Raw genomic sequence first — 22,569 nt, forward strand, 5'->3', positions numbered from 1 at the left:
GCTCTATGGATTTCCCTGCGAATCTTTCACCTGGGTCTCAGCTGCTTCTAGCAAATTCTACAAGCTTCTTCAGACTTTTCATTGGTGTGCACTTCTAGGCTGTGAAAACACCACCCTTTCCTGTATTGCTTTTTTGGGGATGTTTCCAATGACAGCATTTGCAGTGTTCCCCATTTCCCATCTGAGGAGGAGTTGTGCAGGGGCAAAACCCTTACGATCGCTGTTTCAGTCAGCGGCTGTGATTTTGCAAGACCTTTCCCAGGGTGCTTCGTGTGCCGGTGCTGTGTGAGCCTAGGCAAGTGGCAGGCACCAGTTGTGTTTTCTAGTGTAAACTGAGATTAGCAAAGTGCTGGCTGACATTTTTGCCCCTAGTCAGATCCCGGGATCCATATCCAGGCTTTCTCTCCAGTTCAGAGAGCTGCCATGGATTTTGGGGGGCCTGTAAGAGATGCTCAGCATAAAATCACTTGTTCTGCAGATGATAGTGTGTTGATATGCTGAGTTTATATGGAACCACAGTAAAATCTGTAAAGGGATGCTTACACACTATCATTTGTGTAATTTTGGGGTTCAATTTAAAGCAAGTTGTAACTAAAAAGAGGGAAAAATAGGAGGAGAAAGGAACAGTGAGATTAGAGTATTAAATAGAAAGAATTAATTGAAGTGCAAACTACTATTATATTGTCCTTAGAAAAACTGAGTAAGTATCTAGGAATGTCATCTATTTAGAAAAGGCAAAAAGGGGGAAAAAAAGTTTGTACTCTTCTGCCATCCTTATCCTTAGAATAATACACAGTGAGTTTAACTGGTATAGATATCTGCTAGCAGAACAACTTGCGTGTATCACAGAATGGCTGAGGTTGGACRGTGTTGTCAGAAGCATGGATGGGTGATTGCTGTGAGTGTAGACTTACTGACTTACACAACTATAGTCAGTGACTTTTGTTTCTATTTTAAAACTGGAAAGAAGTTATTAAAATATATTTTACTGTAATGAAAGGATATTTCACATATTGAAATGGAGAATGATCATATTTTCTTCTGAAAAGTCACGTAAAGGAGAGGCTTAAATAAACTTTAACGACCCATGGTCGGTCTTTGTTACTGATGTACGTGATTACAATTGCCTGTAAAAGTTCGAGCCAGTCCTTTTGGAAGGACTTTGGACATGTTACAGGATAATTAATCCTTGCAACGACCCTGTGAGACACGATTTAATTTATGTTTATATTACAGATGGATAAATTTTAGTAGGATATATGCTTTGGATCACGTAATAAGGAAGTGGCCATGTGGCTGTGAAGCCTGCTTTCCATCCACACATTTGCTTTGTCTGCCCTGGGTAACAGAGCTAGCTGCCTTTTCAGTTCACTGGCAACACATGAAAAATTAGCACCAATGCGACTGGTTGTTTGACCTGAAGTGGCATGCTAAATCCTCTACTTATGAATTTAAAACAAAAGTGTCAAAAAATTTAATTCTGCAAATGTCATAATGACATGCCTCTTCTTTTCAGTCCCTCTTCCCCTGTTTTTTATCAGCTGAAACAGTTCACCATTTCAACCCAAATGTGCAGATAGCTCCTGTCAAGCTAAAATCTGGGTGTCCTTTAGCTTAGAAAATACATTGCAGGGAGTATTTTCAAGGTTGAAAACTACTTATGGTGATACTTCAGAGAAAAAATTTAGGGATAAATTGTGCCAATTCAGTAAGGGTATTCAGTTGTTTGTGGGCCTGGATTCTTATTCTGCAAACATTTTAGATATCTATATCTTTTATGTTCTCTGTGTTAAAGAAACATTCATTGGTCCAGTTTGGGAATGCTGATTGAATAAGTGCAGTTAAGTAAATTAGCTGCTAATGTGCTAGGAGATTTTTTAATCTGACCTGCTTCCCCCCCCGGTGAGATCAACTTTACTGTGCTGAAGTGCATATATCTGCATTTTTAAGAAAACTGAAAATGATTTTTGAACCGGAAATCTCTCTCAGATATTCTGCTGATCTTGGCTGAAACCTCTGTCTTTATGTATGAATGTGACTGAAATATGCACAAACCTTTGGCACTGGAAAATTTTGATTACCTGCCTATTTTTGAAAGCAGCCCTTTCAAGCTCTCTGTCTAATGCTTTGCCAATACCTTTTAGACATTATCATATTTCCCCTCACAAAATTATTTATTTCCAAATAATAATGTTAACAGTGACATGTAGGCAAATACAGATTCCTTGCAACTCCCTAAATTCACCCTTCAGAATTTACTGTTAAGTGTAGTTCTTTTTAAGACTGATTATCACTTTGCTACAGTCCTGACTCCTGTGGACTACTGACAGTTTTTTCTTTGTGATCTAATACTGAGAAATGTCAAAATTCCATGAATACCCATCCTATGTATGGGTCAAGATTAGACTCTGTTAAAATTATCTGTATTTTACTTTATGCTTTTTCTCTCACATTTGGTCCTGGACGGAAATGGCATGCCTAGGGTACTTTGAATTTAYATAATTAAGAGTTATAGCATCACATCTTAAACTTCTTTATTTTTAAAACTCTTATAATATCTGTTCTTGCAAAAGAAGTGTACTTTATACTTATTTCACTGTCAGAATGGTTTAAAGTCTTCTTGAAAAACAAACTCGACTATTTCTAGATATTTAGCTTATTTTCACCAATAAACCGTCAGAGCATGTTATGCCCTCCTTGTGAATACAGTCACTTCCTTAGGTTTAGGACTTGGTTTTTCTTTTCTGTGTCACTTAAAGAATATGTTTGAGCATAAAGGTCCCTCAACGGAATAAAAGTTACAGAAAAATGACCTCTTAATTACTGTTTACATCAATAGCAAAACAGAAATTAGTAGAAAAGAGACTTGAGATCACATGCTCCATAGCACTTGCACAGCTTTTCCACGTGCTGCTTGTGCAGTTAGCTTTTCTTGTCCCCTATTATCACTTCTCCAGTATCCAAGAGCCATCAAATGATTGAGACTGGAAGGGGTGTTGGGTGCTCATCTCATCCAAGCAACCCGGTGCCCAAYGCTCCTGCGACCCTTCTCCCTTCCATCCCTCGCAGGGGATTACGGTCCGGCTCAGCCTGCCCTGAGCCCCGCGGCAGCACACAACTGTGGAGGGGATTTGGGGCTCTTGCACCTGCTGCTTTCCAGAGTCTGTAGCAAAGAGGGGATGGCCAGAGGAAAASGGGAGCTCTGTGGTGTCCTTGACTTATGCTCATCCTTCACAGCTAGGTTTTTAGACATCTAGAAGCATCTGCAGGTAGAGTACATTGYATGCTTGTAGCTTTGTTAATCGGACAGCAAGAAATTAGGTGAAGGACAGAGGATCTTGCGAATTCAAAGGTGAATTTAAATGGCTTCTGTGCATGTGCCATGCATATATTTGCTGAGGGCAGGTATGCAATGCCTCAATAACCAGACTCAATTATTTTAAAAATTATTTTATTTTTAGTTTTATTTTTATTATAATTCATATAGAGACACCTATATATTACAAATACATATATACTTACAGTGCAAACATTGATTGTCAAAGTGAAAGGGATGCAACATAGTGCAAAGTACAGTAAGGACCCTTCAAAAATTTCTTTCTTGGTAATTATATTTACAACTGGAAAAAATCTGACAAACTATAAGACTGAGTTAAAAATACATCTTTTTCACAACTACTGCAGTTAGTGTGCGTTTAACAGAATTGTTTTTTCCAAGGGCAATGAAGGCTTACCTTTATTAGAATTCAAGTGATCAGTTGCAGACAACTGGGGCTACTAGATCATTAGGATCCCTTATCTAAATTGTTTACATGTCAAGTTTCCTTTGTAGCACTGAATAATTCGGATAAATGACCCTTCAGTTGGTAATTGCATTTCCTTAACAACAGTTGGGTGATGGTACATAAAAAGTAATAAAATCCTTCAGCAGTGCCCTTTCCTGGAGCTTGTCACAGTCTCTACCCCTGATAGTGTCTGACACTTATTACTCAAGTCATATTTCCCTAAAAGCTGTGGCTTTATCAAGGTTCTGTCTAAAGCTATACTGTCTCCTTTAAGTGAATTAYACAGTGGTAAAATCAAACTGAAATTTGTTTCTCTCTCTCTCTCCCCCCCCCCCCTTATTAACATATATTTTGTGGAAATATAACAGTTACTTCTCAAATTTTCTCAAAAAACTATGGTTGCCACCCAAATTTTTTCCTAATATTTAYTGAGAAATCTATTGTTTATTGCATTCTTTATATTGATGTAACATTGACCTAAGTGAAATTAATGTTGCATTACTTGTGTAAGAACTACACTTTTTGTGTATGCATATGTTGTCTGAAGCTCAAATGGGACCAAAATTGCTGCTGGCAATATTGGGATTTTTGCTGACCTGAGGCTTTGATATTAGGCCTATAATATGCAAGTATTGTGTAATACAGAAACATACAAGTATAGAGTAAATAGTAGCATATAACTAATTATGAGGCTTTTTTAATGAATAATTTTCCTGATTCTCTCTCTCACATACAGCTAGAAGAATTCAAAATCTCTCCTTTAAAATAGTCTGGTCACACCTGCATCTTTCAGAAGACCACTATAAAAGCATTTAAACGACAGACTTCACCCAAAGAGGCCAAATCTCCCAACACCTCATTCATAATGTTTGAACTCCGATTTTGGCTTGTATAATAGAAAAGACTATCACAATTTAATGTATAATCTAATGGGAGAAGAGAGGTTTGTCTAAAAGCAATAAAACAGGAGAGGGAAATGTAAGAAAGTTAAACAAACCCTTTAACTCCCAAATGCACRCATTTTTGAGGTCTAAACTTTTCCTGAAACTTTCTCAAAAATATTTGCCATATTAACTCCCATTCTTCATTTTGTAAATGAAGACGAAAGTGATACTCTGCCATCTAATTGTCATTTACTTGTATTCCTCATCAATCTTTCATTAATATCTTTTAGTTTGGCTTCTATTTGCAGTCCCTTTTTTCAAGAACACAGGTGTTTCTGTGGCTTTATTAAATGCTTACTTACTCTGGTTTTATCTGGCTTTCTATAAAATGTCTTGTGGGACTACAAATAGCATAATGCTTGCTAGAAGTGATTCATAGGTCAAATACCTGTAATTATTGGTGTCCAATAATAGCATGGCAGTAATTTGGGAATATCTGCCACTTGATTGTCTTGGATAGCAAAGGTCTTATGCTTCTGGAATATCCATATGCATGACCTCATTTTATCACTTAAAAATGTAATTTCACTTGGTCATCTTGTGTGCCTATCTGCTTTCTCTTAATAAGTCTGCTTCTTCTGTTTTGACTCTCCCAGAATATAAATTCTTCAGACTCTGTAATTCTTCCCCCTGTTCTTAAGTCTGGAAAACATACAGTGCACTAGAATACCTCTAGAAACCATAATTAATAAAAAGGATAATAGCTGTTTCCTCAAGGTCAAAGCTGCCAAAAGTTGTTCAACTCTTTTGGCCACACATGCCTTCAAATGCAGTTGGGTATTGTTTAATCTACCCCTATAATATCCGAGATCAAATCCTCATTGTAGTGGTACTGGCCGCACTTTCTGCTTCGTTTTCGCTCTGTTGGAAAAATTGGTTTGGATATATGAGTATCTGTATGAGTGCAGTAGGAGCTGCTTCATCTTGAATAAAAACACAATAATATAGAAATGTTAGATATTTTAGGATCCTCACGCATCTTAATCCTCAGTGTCTGAGTTCTGTATATGTTTTTTCATTTCTGTAAGATTTATTAACAGCCATTATACTTGCAAAGTGCTTAGTAGATTTCTGATTGCTACAAAGAAAATAATTGTGCTAGGTAAGAGAAATCAAAGCCTTCCTATTTTATGAAAGAACCTAGGACTTTTATAAGTTTGATTGCAAAACTCTGAAAAATGCTGTTTATCAAAATAAAAACATGATACATTTCATAAAACTATGGGTATTTCAACAATTTCTCAAATACAGATCTCACCAACATGCAATAAATAAAAACAGTATGAGCTGACAGCCTTTCTTTGGAGGCAATGTAATTTTGATTTTGTTGCCACACAAACAATATCATTCTTTAATAAGAAGACTTGTTATTTAGTACACAATATTTAAATTAGATGATGTCAAAGTTTTATAGTTGACTGAAATTAGTGTTGCCATGTGAGCCTTAGTGTTTCAAAGACTGATATGAATAATCATTCTCTAGATGATTTTTGCAAAGGTTTTATAATATAATACATCAGTTTCTCTATTCTAGATTATTTTCAATTAATAAAGAAATTATGTATTTGGAGAACAACTAATTGTACCTGCCTCTTAATATGTGAAGTTGTAACAATTTCCCTAGAAACAGCATAGCTGGAAACAGTGTTGTTAGGATTGGCATTAAAATGTCAGTACACCAACTGTTTGGAAAGCTGGTGAGTTTCATGATACAAATATTGCCAACTTTCAAGTCAATTAGATATGCCAGATATGCTCTTTTCATCTTCATTGGCTTTTCAGCTTCACCAGAAATAGATGTGGCTCCCATTTTAGTAATTCACTTATTTATATTGTTGCTCTATAAGATACTCCGCACCAAAGCTTTAAAAATGAGTGCCTGGTATTAGTTTTTAGTTTTTTATATAAATACTCTATAAATGCACAGAAGCACTTGGTTTCCCCTCCCACTTAAAAATCTGAACATTCAAAATTTCCTATCACTTTCAACACAGGTATGTGCGTATATGCACAGATGGTGTTTTTAAGAGTCTGGTTCTTCTGCCCTAACTTCTACGGAGTGCAATCTTGCATGAAAAGTAGCCTGGTTCTTCTGCAATTGTCATTCAGAAAAAAAGTAAGTGCAGTGCAGTACCGCAGACAGTGGCAAGACTGGGCTCGGACTGTTTTTAAATAAGGGCCACTTCCTTATTCTTTCCCTAAGACATAACTTCTCTTTAGTACTCAGTGTTCATGGGGAGCTGGCAGGTGAGGCAAGCAGCTCGGTGCTCCAGTGCCAGCGTACCAATTGTACGGGGGTATCAGTAAACTAACACTTYTGTGACAGCAATCAGAGCAAATGAAGTTGAATTCTTGGACCTTATCATCGGATGATCTCTCTGCTTTCTGAGGCTCAGAAATCTGCATGCAACTATTCACACCCCTCTAAATTGATATTTCAGATGCTTCCCTGATGTCCAGGGTGTGAACATTTTACTGATTTATTCTGGAGGTGTATGGCTAGGGATATATACCCGTGGCACTATTTCTAAACCCTCTCAATCAATTCTAAGACTTTTGTGAAATCTCTTAATAATATCCCTGTCTCTCCGAATCACTGGGCACAGATTTACATATGAAAGGACACTGAATTCAGCAGAACAACAACAAAATTCTTCTCCCTTTTTAATGTTTAATTCCTTTTAATTGCTTTCATTTAAATTGATTTGTGGATTAATTTCTCCCACTTAAATCATAGTAATATCTTGAGCTTTTTTGTATTCTCTAGGTGTACTCTAATATCCAGCTTTGGAACACTGAAGAGAGAAGAGAATATAATTCATGCATTGAGATCTTCATTAACACAGATTTTTAATACATTTTAGGGGTTGCTTTTTGCCTTGCCAGGAGTTAACCTATAAATAGTTGCAAATGCAAATCTTCCCTGTCTCTGTTTTTGCTTGATTTCTCATTCCAGTGGTTTTCTTTCAAGCAGCACTCATAAATATTCTGTAATAAATGAAAATATCCCTGAAGAGCAAATGCATTCCTAACATGTTGTAAATGTCAAAGGAAGGATAGAGGTAAAAATTATCTCCGAATCTCTCATTTCCCCTAGAAAATACTAGAATAAAATTCCCCAGAGGGAAAGAAGCTCCTAAGCAGCACTGATAATGCTGTTTCAAGACGTGATCTTTGAGATCTGCTGGATGTTCAGGTTTTTGTGGAAGGCTATATCTGATTTATTCGGTTTCTTCTTGTACTAACTGCTGTCTGACTTCAGAATTCCTCTAAGGCTATGAAAGAACTGGAAGCTGAAACTCCATTTCCCCCTGAGTCTCCCTTCGCAACCTTGGCTCACATCTCTAATCCCAGCATGTTTTTGGTCATTTTCTATCTCGGTGAAGCCCATAGTCATGCTCTCTGCTTCCTTATACTTAAGAGATGTACACATCCTAAGATATAGGAATACACGATGAGAGTAATCAGCTGTGTGCTGTAATAGCCATGTCGTTAGGTATAGTGCATTGTTGTAGCTGCCCTACAAATTCTGTGCAACTTCTTGATTAGCATTTTATACAAATTTATTTAAGCAGATTATCAAATACCTATATATTTTTGGTCACTATCAAAAACTGCACAAGTCAGTAACAGAGTCAGATCTTATCAGAATAGTTGATATCTGTGAATGAAATGTGCTACAAGGGCTTTGAAGATTGCTTGGCAAGAAGTAGTGTCTGAGTTGTTTAGATGGTGAGAACTGAGCAGCAATGGAGTTGAGTATGCTGGAGAGATGTGAGACAAACTGAGGCAAGTCTGTAGTGCTAAAGAGGGCCTGGAGTGCTAGATTAAATAAAGGGTAAGTGGAAAGGTGGGTAAGCAGGCTGGATGAATCAAAGATTGCCAGTTGTCTCTTGTAATGAAATCTCTTTTTTGTGTAACATTAAAGAGGTAGAAAGGAATATCAGAAAGTCAGGTGGAATTGGGAATATGAAAACTTAATATGTAGCTAGGAACATACGAAAATAGGGGAGGCTTTTGTGTCAAAATATGTTATCTTTTGAAATGTTTTCCCAAGAACCTGTTGATACTGATTTTACTTCTGGTGGCCACAAGAAGAATACTTTCATAGGTTATTAGTATAAAGGTTCTTCGCACCTCATAGCAGCTCTGGGGAACAGTAAAATCAAGGACAGGTAGCAATGTCCCTGAGGCTTTACCAAATTGGAATTTTCCTTCAGTGGTTAAATATTTCACTTTAAKTTGAAATTAACTGTGATGTTTAATACTCAGAATTTCTCTTGGGGCATAATTTCATTTTCTGGTTTTATCTACTTCCCCTAAAACATGGGAATATTTGCACTACAAGAGATAAAAATATAAAAGAACAAGGCTGAATTCTGAAGGCATCTGTTGTTGTTGTTCTCAGTAGGAATAGGGTCCTGAGGGAATGAGATGATCTAATTGGGCTAATATAAATTGTGAACAATGACAGATTCATTTAGAAGAAACCTGAAATGGAAATGTGGTTTAACTGCACTGTTCTGGGATTCAAAATTAAAATGCTCTGAAAAAGTCTTGGGCATGCAATAGTAAACTGATAGTAGAATGAATATTTCTCTCTTTCATCCTATCTTCACATAAGTTGTTTCTGAATGACAGAAAAAGTTGACTAACAGTTGACACTGTATTCAGAAACTTGCCTTAAGAGTTCATGGCCAGTACATCTTCAGCTTGCCATAGTCTGCCTGCTCTTCGGTTTCCTCCCTTGTGTTTGTTATTGTCGTAGGCTGGAAGGTAATTTCCCAAAGTTTGCACATCAGCATTCTTAAAGTTTGCAGGTTCTGCTCAATTTTGGAAACATGAGATTTGTTCAACTACAATATGCTTAAATGAAATGGCTTTTACTGCATTTTGGAAAAACGAAGCTAAAGAAGGAATGGTCTGAAAAGCATATATTGGTCTTTTCTTCTCCATTGGCTAGATTAAATAAGATACAGCAAAAAAGTTACAAAAAAAAGCAATTCCTTTCAAAGCTATCCTCTCTGTCTTGTCTTTGATGGACAGAATCTTTTTTTGCCATCCTTTGCACCCACTTTTTAAACCGCTACGCCTAGAACAGCTGAAATGCACACCTGCCCGTCTCCTGGCTGTCTCCCAGTATTTGGAATTGCATCCCCATATTGCTCGCCATCTTCTAATCATTGCTGATTTTTCCTTGCTTTGCCATCTGGAAAGTTGATATACAAAAGTTCTTGTCATTTTGATTTATCTATTTGTTTTGTGTAACTTCAATCAGAAATATTTGCCCTGATGTCTCTTCTATTCTCTAGAAGCTGCCATAATCTCTTGCCTAATACGCTTGGGAAGTAATTCTGGGATAACTCATGATACGTTGTCAAAATATGATACTCTGCTCCAGTACTTTGCAACCATACTGTTGCTGTAATGAGAAGCACTACCTCCTCTCTTAAAGAGCCTCAACATGCAATTTTTCTCCATAGAAAGCTCCTTAAAGAAAGAAAGAAAAAGGGCTGGAGGGAGAAAAGGTTGTCTCAGCAAGATACTAGGCTATATCATGGTAATGATGAGAGGGAACTGGAAGAGGTATAGGTTCATTGCTGGGAGTTTAGAAGAAATAACCTTGATAATAACTAGGTTCTTCTGGTGACATGCTGAAAAACTGGGGCCGCCTTCTCTCTAGTTACACTGAGAACAAAAGCTGGGTGGTTGGTGGTGGTGGTATTTTTAGATGGCTGTAGTGTTTGGTTTCTCCAGAAGCTTCTGCGTGAGGTATTGGCAAGGATTTCAGTCCTCTGCCTTGGAGCCAGAGGACCTGCAAGCAGTGCTTTGCAGTTGTGAGTCAACAGCAAATAACTGGGACTTCAGGCCTCCAGAAGCCTGGACAGACCTGGGACTGTTGTTAATGGCAGATGGCAGAACAAGGTTACTAATTTCCAGCTACTAGTGGGATCACATCATGGTGGAAAACCTTTACAAGAACAAGCAGACATTTCTGAGGCTGTGTTAAATGCTTGTTGCAGCTATCCTTTTCCGGTTGCCTAGAAAGATCTTTTATGTATTTCAGTTTTCAGTGTAGTGCTGAAGATCTGCCACTCTGCTCTCAAATTCAGAAAACTATCACATCATGTTTCCTAGTTGGTATGATATCCATTGACAAGTCTAATTTTGCTGCGTATGTTCCTCCTACAGACAAAGAAAAAAAGAAATAGAAAGAAATTGTCAAGTGCTTTTTACTTTATAATTCACTTCTATATGCAGCTGAACAGACCAAGAATAAAATTACTTTTTTATTTCAGAAGATTCCCTTTTACATATCATTCTGCCATTAATTTTTGCCTCCTGAATTATCAAAAAGGGGGGGAGGGGGAGGTAATTTATGGTTTCCTCTTTAAAGAGAAAGAGATGTCCGCTTACTGGAAGAAAGAATAGCAGCAGCGCTTTATTACATCTTCTCAAGGCTATTAAAACTTTTCAAGATGTGTAGCTGCTTCAGACTCCAGAATGGAGGGAAGATCCAGCAACTCCAAGCACTAAGCGTAGATAACGCATTTTAGTGTTTGGGCTGGTTGGGGCTTTCAAAATGCAACAGCGACAATGAAAGATTTGCCTTGCCAAGGAGTTTGAAACTAGGAATCTATAGGAAGCAACAAATTGTGGGCAATTTTTTGTTTGCTCTGTATCTGAGATTCAGGAAGAAGTTATCATTTCTATGTGAGGGAGATAAGCTATAGTTTTATTGCATGTTTAAAGCATTGTTAGCTGTATTACTTTACAGTACTTTGACTGGTTTAGACCAGTATGTATATTTATCTAGGCAAGTTATTTCAATTTTTTTCCCCACAGAAGAACATCCTTCACCAGCCCAAATGTCTAGTACCAGTCATTTAAAAAATAACAGTCCAGACAATGTGGGCTAGTCATGTAATCCTAGGGCTGATAGAGGAGTTTGCTGATAGACGCAGGGTTCTCAGCCTCCATGTGCTGTTCACAAGAACCTAATACTCTTGGCTAAGCATTGATCTTCTTTCCCAATGTTAGATGCAGATTAGAGCAGTTTTTGTTGTGGTCTTTACATAAATAAAGTCTAGAAGAAAAAAACAAGGCTTGAGAAAGCAAAATCTCTCTCACTTAACGAAGTTTTTAACAAAAAAGAAGAGTATTGAGCTCATTCAGGGTAGCTGGTACTTGGCTGACCTGCAATAGCTTTATTTATTTATTTAAGCCTAGTCTTATTTTTTCATCAGTTGCTGATGGGGAGAAAAGTCAGTTACAAGAATGATATTTGAAAGAGGAAAATATACCTTTTTTTTCCCCACTTTCATTCTAAATATTGCTTTCTGAAAAGGTTCTTTTTTCACATTCATTCTCAATGTTGCTTTTTTGTTGGAAAAATGTCTTGACCTAATTATTTGATTGCTTATACTTTTATCTTTATTCTGTAGCATTTTTATTTCAACTTTTATCATCTTTTTTTTTTAAAAACAAAATCTGAACTTTTACTACCAACAGCTTTGTGGCATTTAAAATGGGTAACATTGTATAAGAATATTATTATGATTTAGGTTTTACTTGATACTGAACTTCTTATGTAAGACATCCAGTTGCAGAGCCATTTTGAGTATCTGGCTTTCCCCCACCCCTGCTAACTTTTGATATCCTTTAAACCCAAGGGAAGTGACAGGAGGAATTTTTGCACTTGGTTTAAGCTAACAAAAGAGGATCATGAAAATTTGATCACCTTCTATTTAAATAAAGCACTGTTGGAAARGGGAAAGCAATTGCTCTGGGCAAACCAGATTTTTTTTGTTTGTTTGTTTAAATGCCAGACAGTAATAACTACTCAATAGATTAACTAGTAAAGGACCAGATAAAGTTATATAAGAAGGCATCTTTAGAGAAGTAAATGAAGCCTGGACACATCAACAGAAATAAACAAGCTCTGTGTTGCAAGGAGTGGGGATGGCTTTGGCAGTCCCATGTTCCAGAAGAGAAACCAGGACAGGAGGTTCAGGATAAGGCAGTGCAAAGAAGAGCCTAGTCTCAGGAGAAATATCTAATTAATCCTGAAAACCTAGAGTCATGTGGAAAGTCTGCATTTCTCCAATTCAGATAGCTCAGCTGCTTCAGATGTAGGAGTGTCTTGCTTGAACTAAAGTAAAAATTGGCTGACTTCTTGGAATCTTCATTGTCCGTGGACAAGCACACGTGCTCCAGCAGTCGGCGTGAACTGCAAGTTCAGAGTGGGTACAAAGCTGGAGTTCTGGGAAATGATGTTTTTATGTAGCTGTGCAAGTTCAGAAATCAGTATCATCCCAAAAGCATGAAAGTGGTTAGAGTATGAGGACACTTTCTGTGAAAGACTATTAGAAGGAAAGCAAATTGCAAACAGATTCTCATGGTAGGGACATCTTGCTATTGGCAAACAGGGGACCACACTATATATTTAAATCTATAGCTGGTCCAAATGATTACAGAGCCAAAAATTTATTTTTAGTCTATTTAAAATCTTAACAATAAAACCCAAATACAAAAACAATTAGTATTATTAGTGCAGTTACAATAATATTAACAGTGAGGTCTCATAGCACAACGATCAGTGAGCTGAATGATCAGAGACTTTCAGGAGTATTTTCACTTAGGTCTCGTCCTTGCCCAGAACAGTACCATAATCTGCTCTGAGACTGCAGGATGTTTTGAAATAAGGTTCCTTGCTATTGGTACTGTTCTACTTTATATAAATTATTCCGAGGCAGAGAGCCTCACAAACCAGCCTTGTTTTTTCTAGTCTGTGGAAAGGTGGAATGTTCCTGGGGAAGTCAAAGCAGTATATTATTTAGAAACATTAATATTAAAAAGTGAGGAAATCGTCTAAGTGTTTTCGTGAGATAAATGTTTTACCTTCAGAGAAAGTCAACCAGTTAAAACCATCTGTTCCTCATTTATCTGCCTTCTGTTTTTTCCTCTTTTATCTAGGGGAAAACACGGAGGTAGGCTAGTAATATGTGACCGACCTGAATTCTCTCTGGAGACAACATATGAGTGAGTCTGGCTAATGATAATTTAGAATAGTGCAGGATAAAATGTGATTACTGAATTGAAAGCAACTTTAAGGAGAGTGGATTTATCCAGTTTAATCAAGAGACAAGAACTAAAGCTGTACAAAATGCCATAAATTCTTTATTGACCAAAACTGGTGAGGGCATCTTTGCAATTAAGATGCTTATATCTGACAAGTAACTTCTGTAAAATTTTYTTTTTCCCCTCCAATCAAGTTCCTTGGACATAAGATAATTCTAACAGAATTTTTTTGACTGAACAGCTTATCTCTTCAATTTTTAATACAGTTTCTGCCATAGAGGTTGCTATCCTATTCTGATGGGAAAAAGTTTGAAGTCATAATTTCTGTAATATAACATGGTTTCTATTTGGTGACTGAAGTTCTACATCTAGCACACAGTCCAAGCACCTGGTACTGGAAAAAAAAAAAATCCTAAGGAATTTCTGTGGGGCTAAATAGAAGGAATATTCACCCCTATACTATATAAGATCTTAAAAGCACCATCATTCTTCCAGTGTTGGGGAGTCATTTCCTTTTTGTAGTATTTCTTGCTCCTGACAATGAAACAAGTAGTGGTATTCCTGTATCTTACACCAACACTGGTGCTCAGGAGCATACATATGTTTAATTTCTTTGCGCCAGTTTATGGAGGTGGGAGAAATGAGATGCTCCATTGTCATTACCAGCCATGCAGTTAACTTCCTCTTCTAAACTTCTGAGCTGGAAATTTATTTAGAGTCGACTAATGAAATGTTCTTTTGCTCTGCTAGACCAAATACAGATTATTATTGGTGACTTGTAACCTCATAATAGTTGAGTTCATAATAAAAACTACTGCATTTCCTTAAGCTATAAAGTTGAAAGATTATTTGAATTTATGCTTAGGGCCTTTATCTGATCAGATCTTTAAGACTGTGTTATTGCTAAGAAACTGCAGTGATTTCTTTTCAACTTCTACTGTTTTCTGAGGTCTCAAGCATGAGTACCAACTCCCAACTAGGAATCAAAGATTGTCTTTCACTAATGCCTCTGGGTCACACATGAGGCTGAATTCCCTGGTTGCTCTATTCCCCTGCTTTTTTTTAATCTCCAGTATTCACTTCCATTCTGCCTCCTTCCATCTTTGGTCCTTGGGGACTGATTTAAAGTAGTATTACCAGTAAAGTAGTATTACACAGAAGAGGGAGGCTTGCCTGAAGCTGCAGAGCGTTGCCATTGTACTTGTTGGAGCCAACTATATTGTGGCAAAAGAAAGTGGTGAGAGAGAAAAAGAAGAATGGTGATATTACACAGATGTTGTATAAGGCCATCAAAATCTGCAGTTGTGGATAGTGTATGACTTCAAGACCCTAATGTGGACTCAGAAGTTTCCTTTATAGGGCCAGCAAAGTTAAATGGGTATGCTGCTCTCTGATTTATATTCTTGATCGTTTTATCTGAAGTTCCTGCTGAGTAGCTCTGTCAGTCTTTACCCATAGAATGAAACCCAAATGAATTTCAAATTGACTGAAGATGATCATAAAATCATTTTTTGGAATGTGTTTTGAATTGTCTGCAACTAAAACGTGTGCAAAATAGAAAAGAGGTTGTTACTTTCAAATTTTGGGCATATATGAAGCTTTCTTATTATCTGTGAGTAAGGTTGAGCTCAGGTTTATCGAGCTATACAGATGGTCTGATCAACTCTAAGCCTATTTATGCTGATTCTTCTGATTTGTCAGAGTTAAATTATAGATATATTGCAAGTGCTAATCAACTGTATTGTGTGGAAGGAGAGTTTATGGGCCAGTGTTACAATTGCATCAGTGAGAGAAGTTGAGAATAGACAAGTAACTACTCATGTGCTCCAAAGAGCTTTATCGTATAGATAGCTATCTACCTATCCTATAGATTCCCATAGGAATGCACAGACTGTTTTTCTTGATGTTGCAGGACCCTGCTAGGAGGGAAAAGGCGTACACCACAGGCCTTGGCAGTATGCTAGTGGAACTTGCTCTCAATACTGGTCCTTCATATGAAACTACAGAAGTTTTAAAACAGTTAACAGAATCAATTTTTTGATGAAGGACAGCTGGGTCAAGATGGCTCTAGGTGAGACATAGGCTTTGAAGAACTCTTTGGGCTGTTGCCTCCATCTTTCATGGAGGCAAGCTGCCCTATTTGTTAGGCTGAATTCTCATTGCCTGCTTCCTAAGCTTGGAGGGCTTTCATTTTTAAAACAGAAGACCTCTTTCATGTTCAGTTTGCTAGGAATTTTTGTCCTTTTCTTCTATCTGATGTAGCTGCAGCATATTCACCCAGATGCATTGTAATTCATGGCATTTGAAATGAGATGTGAAGAAGCTACACAGGCATCCCTTGGCAGGGAATGCAACTATACTTTTCCATGGTCCTAGAACATTGTGGATGTCCCATGATTATGTCCAGATCCACTCATGTGAGCCTCCAGTTACCTGCTCACTTAAAGAACTGGGACCTTTCGAGGTTAATTATCAGTTTAGTTGGGGAAACAAACCAAATCTGCAAACTGCAGCAAGCACAATTGTTTTAGGATAGCAAAAATACATTAAAAAAACTGCTGAAAACTGAAGGGAAACCCTTGACTGAAGAAGATAAAAAATAAATTTTGACCTTTCATGGGAAATCCTGGAGGCAAAAGGGTTTTCATAGATGACCAAATTATTAAAGATATGAAATTAAACAGTTTCTTTCAATGATGTCTATATTATATGTATATAAATGAATAGGCATCCTTCCTATGAAGATTTTTACTTACTGGCCCATGCACATATGTATATTTGTTATATTTACAGAATTCTCATACCTGATTTAGTACAATGACTATTCAGTCTTCCTAAGAATGCTGCACACATAGTATATATAGATAAAAGAGATTTTGTACCCAATTGTCAGTGTGGTGTTCAGGGTCAAAATGCAAAATATGTTCAATGTTCGTTATGTATGGACATGATATGGGTATGTTTGAGTTGCATATCAAACCTCTAGAGAGCTGCAGAACCTATAGTCTACTAAGGCTATAGCAGAGAAATTAATTCCTTCTGATTTTTGTGTTCTGCTTTGTCTCTTCAATTAAATAGAGATGTTAAATATATGCAGAGTCTAATACAATTAAAACGAGTTATGATAACTTCAGATATTTTTTCCACAGGGGAGAGAGATTTGAATTTAATCAAAGAAAAGAATTGTCTTTTCTCTTGAAGGCAAAATGTAAACTTCTCATGAATGGAGTATTTGAAATTAAGATAGGAGTCCAAAGCTCCCCCAGTGCACATGCGCACACACACGCACAAATATCAAATACTTGTTGATAGTAGTATATGTTAATCATTTTTTAATTTATTTAAAATACTTGGCATGGGTTTGTTTGTTTTTTAAGTTGGAATGTATTACTGTGTATACAAAACTATTTTCCAAATAAGGAAGATTTTGGTGTTCTGCAGAAAGATTATTGATAACACAGTCCTTGCAGGTTTTTATAGTTAGCTTTGTGTAGAGGGATTCAATTTATMCTGAACATTAAAAGACTGAGTAGTCTAGCTTCTGCAGTGAGAATTTTACAGTGCATGCACAGAACTTAAATGTGTAACATGAAAACTGCATTATGCCATTTTATGTTTCATGAGGTGAGTCCCAGGCTTGTTTATCCTCCAGCATAATTCTCTAGCTGGCTGTGGAAGGTCAGGTTGGGAAGTTGCTTGTGTTTGACATTGTAACATTCAGGAGTGATGAATATTTAATTAGGCTAGTGAGGATGGTGTGGGAGGTTAAGGCAGCGGTAGTTCCTAGTTGACTGTCTGCAGTATAATCTTGGACTGTTGTGTGAAAATGAATCCTTGGAGAAGCTTCAAGGACATCGAGTAGACAAAAAAAGCACTCTGTTCAGCTTGTTACGGGGGAGTTAGAAATAATAGAAACAAATGTTTTAAAAATTGTTTTTTGTTATACTGGTCAAAAGTCTTATGCTCTGACAGGCTAAGCCACTATGTTTTATTCTTAAGCTCCAAAAATGTAATCTAAAATTGCTTGAAACTGCAGAGGCTGGTAGTATAACAGTGATGGAAGTAATTTCTTTTATGGAGGTACTAGCTATTACAATGGAGCACATGTATAATTTGTTGTTATTATGCAAGCAGCTTGAGATAGCAGTCATTTTTCTGTAGTACTGTTTTAAGCAGAGCAATAGAGCTGTTTGAGGACATTATTCTTAACACACTTTCAGTAGGAGTCAAAAGCAATGTAGACAAAAAGCAGTAAGACTTAATTTTCAGTGGCATAAGACAGGATAAACATCTCATTATTTTGTGTTACACGTTAAGAAGCATTACATACAGTATGAATAAGTAGTGATTGGGACGCTAGAAAATTTTTCATTATGCTCTAAAGGGTAAAAGAAAATCTGTCTTCATAACCAGGAGCCCTGACAATCCCCCAGCTTTCTGTCCCAGCGCTCCATGGAAGTTGCCATTCCCCCACAAGTCACAGAAATGAATGAAATTGGGGCCACATCCCAACAATTTTAATATGGAGTGAAGGAAGAGGAAAAAATTTGTCCTCTGTTGTCACTATAACATCCAGGACAGACAACAATGAGCAATAACGTTTTAAACCAAGTAAATTTAGCTTCATCACCTAACATTGCTATTGAGTGGCAGGAAAGGGAATATGTATCTTCATTTCTGCATCCTCAGTTCACATTCAAGCATATAGCCATCACTGGTTTGTGTTAATATCTAAGATTATATTTGAGCAAATGAGTGCAGGAGAATTTTTGCTGCCCTTCTCTGGCTAGGGTTATAAGTGGTGGCTGATATGTTCATACAAACAGTGAATAATTCAGAATTAGTACTGCAGTTTCCAGTGAATTCTCTGATGCAGGACTTTGATCCTATTTCCACTTCACAATAATTTGGCCAACTTTGGACACCTTGGTATAAGATACTGTTGAGCTGAGAAGAAATAAAAGACCAGAGAAGAGCTGTTAAAATAAATAGATTAGAAGCTGCGATTTAGGAAGACTCTTATGTATATGACAGATAAGGAGCTACTGAAAGGAGATCTAATGATGGTCATCTACRTGTGGCAGCTGTTTATTATGCTGATCATAAACATCTCACTGACACCTTGTGTTCACCCATCTGTTTGTTTCTGCCCATCTGTTATTTCTTGCCATGTGTTTCGCTTGTAAATATTATCCCTGTTCTTTGAAATAAGAAGGTTAGAAAGTCTCCGATAAAATGTTCAGTTGTGGAGTTCAGCAATTGCGTCAAGAACAAAAGCACTTGCAAGATGATCTTCAGTCAACAGTGAGGAAATTCAGTGTATGGAAGTTTTCAATGTTCCTGGTTGACTTCCTGCCGTTGCCCTTTCGATGAGGTTGAATTTGTTGCTGTTGTTAGAAGCTTCAGATTTGCTCTTAGGCAAAGTCTAGTCTGGATGGAGATCTGTGCCCTTAGAAGTAGGAAGAATGTTTAAATACTGTACGTAAATGAAAGAAGCATACAAGGCAAATAGTCTGCAACAGGAAGCTGATCAGCTTGTGTGTTCTGTGTATGTCACTTTAATTCACACTGTTGTTTTTTTGTTACCAGACTGGCAAATTTATCAGGCGTGCACTGTCACCTTTATTCCAGGGATTTTTTCTTATTGAGTATTTATGTTTCCTTAAAGCATTACACTGTGCTTTTTGCAAGTTGTGTTTGCCATTGTTAGCTAGTATGATAGCCAAATTTAATTTCTTATATTTTACAAGTGATGGTTTTGCTTTATTTCATTATTAAATATGATCTGTACTTAATAACTGTTTTCTCTCTCAAAAAGAAACTAAYGTTATCTAACTCAGTTATTTATCATTTTATGCTATGCCATCACAATGCTCTGTTCTTAGACTGACAGTGCATTTGGAGTTAAGGTTTTCTGAAGGAAGACTAGACTAGACTGTCCCACCTAGCTGTGCAATTTAGAAATCAAATTTTTTACTTATTTTAAAATGATTCATATTGCTGATAATTGATTTTTCCTTTATGATTGTTTTGTTTTGCAGTGCAATGCTATTCCTACTCAGGAACTATAAAGGAAATACTGGTTCCATATCTGCTAATACTGACTCACTCTGAACAATAGGATTTGCATAGTTTCATCTTTTGTAGAATGGGCTTAAAGCTACATCAGTAGCTACATCCCTAGTCTGGGATATGCTTAGGCTTCAGTTGCCAACACATTGGTGCTCGGTGCCTAGAGCAGTGATGTTGAGATCCTAACTCGAGTTCTGAAAATCCATATGGAGTTGCAACTAGGGAGCAGCTGAGGTACATTTTCAAATTAGATTTCATCAAATTGATGTTTTTGTGCATGTGTTTTCTTGCTGTGATGACCTAGAGATATTTAAGATTTTTCTTGTAATTTTGCTTGAAAATCTTTGACTAATATTATCAATTAATTTGTCTTAACATCTGTACAATGCACTTTGTACATTCAGAGGAGCTTTTCTACTTTGCATTTAAACTTGTCAGTTGTTGTCAAGGTCTGTCTTTAAAAAAAAAAAAAAAAAAAAAAAAAAGCACGTATATTTCCCTCCCACTCATTTCATGCCTCCCAAGTACTTCAAAATAAAGTAAATTTTTTTTTTAATGTTTTTTTGGGATGCCTGTCATCTGGACTGGGTAAACTCATTTGAAAATCCAAGAGTTTACAAACCATGCTTCCTTGTTACTTTTCTTACTGTCTGAAAAAACTTATTTTGTTTCATGTGTGTGTGTTTTATTCTTCTCCATTGTACTTAAATAGTGGCTTTTAAACCCGGATTTCTAAGTACCTGATTCTGAAGTCAGAACTTCTAGGAACTGGTTCAGATGCCTCTGATGTCAACAGAAATTTTCTTACTTTGTTTCAGGTTTTAGTTCAGGCCTATGGATTTTGAATTACTTGGGGTGGACATTGCTTAGAGATCTAAAATGTTTTTACTTAGTCCAGTGTGAAGAGAGACTGTTTCTGAGAGAGGTCTTTAGTGTTCCATCCACACAAAAAATTGTTCAATCATAAAATGTTATATGTTGGTATTCCCCAACTGTCCTTCAGGCCGTTTCACTATATTTGTCAACAAAACCATGCTTTTTTATTATTGTTACCATTGTAATTATCCTCTCCGCTTTTCCATGATCTGCTCTTTTTTGATTTGGGATAAGCAACTTTATTCCAACGATTAGTTGGCCATCTGTGTTGAGCAAAGGAATAATGGGAGCTAGACGCAGGTCCAAATTTGTCTGAATACTGTACTGTTTGTTAAAAGGCACTTAGTGAAACTGGTCAGAAACCTTTCATGAACTCTTTCTTAGACAGCAATTACTGTTATTGCTGTGTTGAAATGTAAAAGGCTTAGGAAAATGTGTCAAAACTGATAAAGCTTTGTTTTAAGGAGGGAAAAAAAACCCATGGTGTTGGTGAAAACATCCTTGTTTAAAGCTTTGAGAAATCAATATTTCGTTTTTTCATTTTGAAGTAACATTGCTGCTGAAAGTTTTGTAAAGCAATTAAAAAGTCAAAGGTTTATAAAGATCAAGGAGTCTAGTTGAGAACCTTTTTTTGTTGGCCTCTTCCACCCTCATCTAGGATAGAGACACACTTCAGTACCTAGTTTTCAGTATCTATATTCAGCTCTCCTAGCTATTTAAGGAATTTCCTTTTCAGAGACCAAAGGAGTTTTAGAAACTTGTAGGGCAGCCTGTGATATATGCTGCCTAAGAAGTTTTCTGTCAAACTGTTCTTGGCAAAGTCTTCTATCCCTCCTCAGAGGAAGAGTTGTTGCTCAAGATGAGTGGCTGCAGAAGGTGTTGTAAACATGAAATACTGAAATTTGCCTAGTTCCTTCTCAGGCTAAACCCTTAACTGGGCTGAAAATGGGGGCTTCCAGATGCTGTTTCATTTTGACTCTTCCATTGGTTGTGTAGCCTCACTGCAGGCACGGACAGCAAGCTTATGTCTTGGATAACAGACGCTTTGGGTAGAAATTATGTCATCTGACTGCAACTTTGATGCTTTGATGTGTTATGTCTATAATRTATTTATCCCTGCTCAGTGCATAATATAAAGAATAGTTTGAAGATGTGCATTGATGTTTATTATAATTTTTAAAATCATTTGCCAAAATGTTTGGTCAATGCTGTCATTAAATTAGATCAGACAAACAGTGGTTTTCTTCTGTTACGCTTTTCCTAATGGGTTCTCTGTCTTCTTTTAACTGTATTAGGCATTATGTATTGCATCACCACCTAATGCAATAGTCGGAGTTGTTCTGTGTTTCTATAGTACAGGGAAATACTCCAAGGGAAATGAAAACATATTCTTCTGGTTCTTTGGTCATGAATAAAGACTTCAGCAGATCATTTTTATTAATGGGATACACTTCTCTCACACAAGCCAGAAAATAAAGAATTTATATGGCAATAGGAAAGAATGCACATAGCTTCCTAAGGAGGCTTACTCGGGACAGACCTGCTACGTGTGTTGGAGGCAGCCTCATACCCTGGCCGGGCCAGGGAGCTGGAGCCGGCGGAGCTCCGCAGCCCGAGGTACAATGGGGCTCTCGCTGCTTTGCCCCATCTGTACAGTGCTGCTGCGGCCCCCCATGCGCGCACCCTTCAGCGGGCCCCAGCTCTGGCTGCTCGCGGTCCGAGGAGCCGCCAGGCCAAGGCAGCGCGCTCGGGAATCACCTGCCGCTTCCTACTTGCTTCCACTGCCGCAGGTGCGGCGCGGGCCCCCGGCC

The 22,569-nt window shown here is 37.3% G+C and overlaps 1 protein-coding gene across 1 annotated transcript in view; it reads left to right on the plus strand.

Moving 5' to 3' along the window:
* KCNIP4 (potassium voltage-gated channel interacting protein 4) overlaps positions 1–22,569 on the plus strand; it is a 467,467-nt gene that overhangs the window by 86,544 nt on the left and 358,354 nt on the right. The gene's annotated exons all lie outside the window — the stretch shown is intronic.

Source organism: Apteryx rowi, unplaced genomic scaffold (assembly GCF_003343035.1).
Source record: "Apteryx rowi isolate R43461 unplaced genomic scaffold, aptRow1 scaffold_355, whole genome shotgun sequence".
NCBI classification, from domain to species: domain Eukaryota; kingdom Metazoa; phylum Chordata; class Aves; order Apterygiformes; family Apterygidae; genus Apteryx; species Apteryx rowi.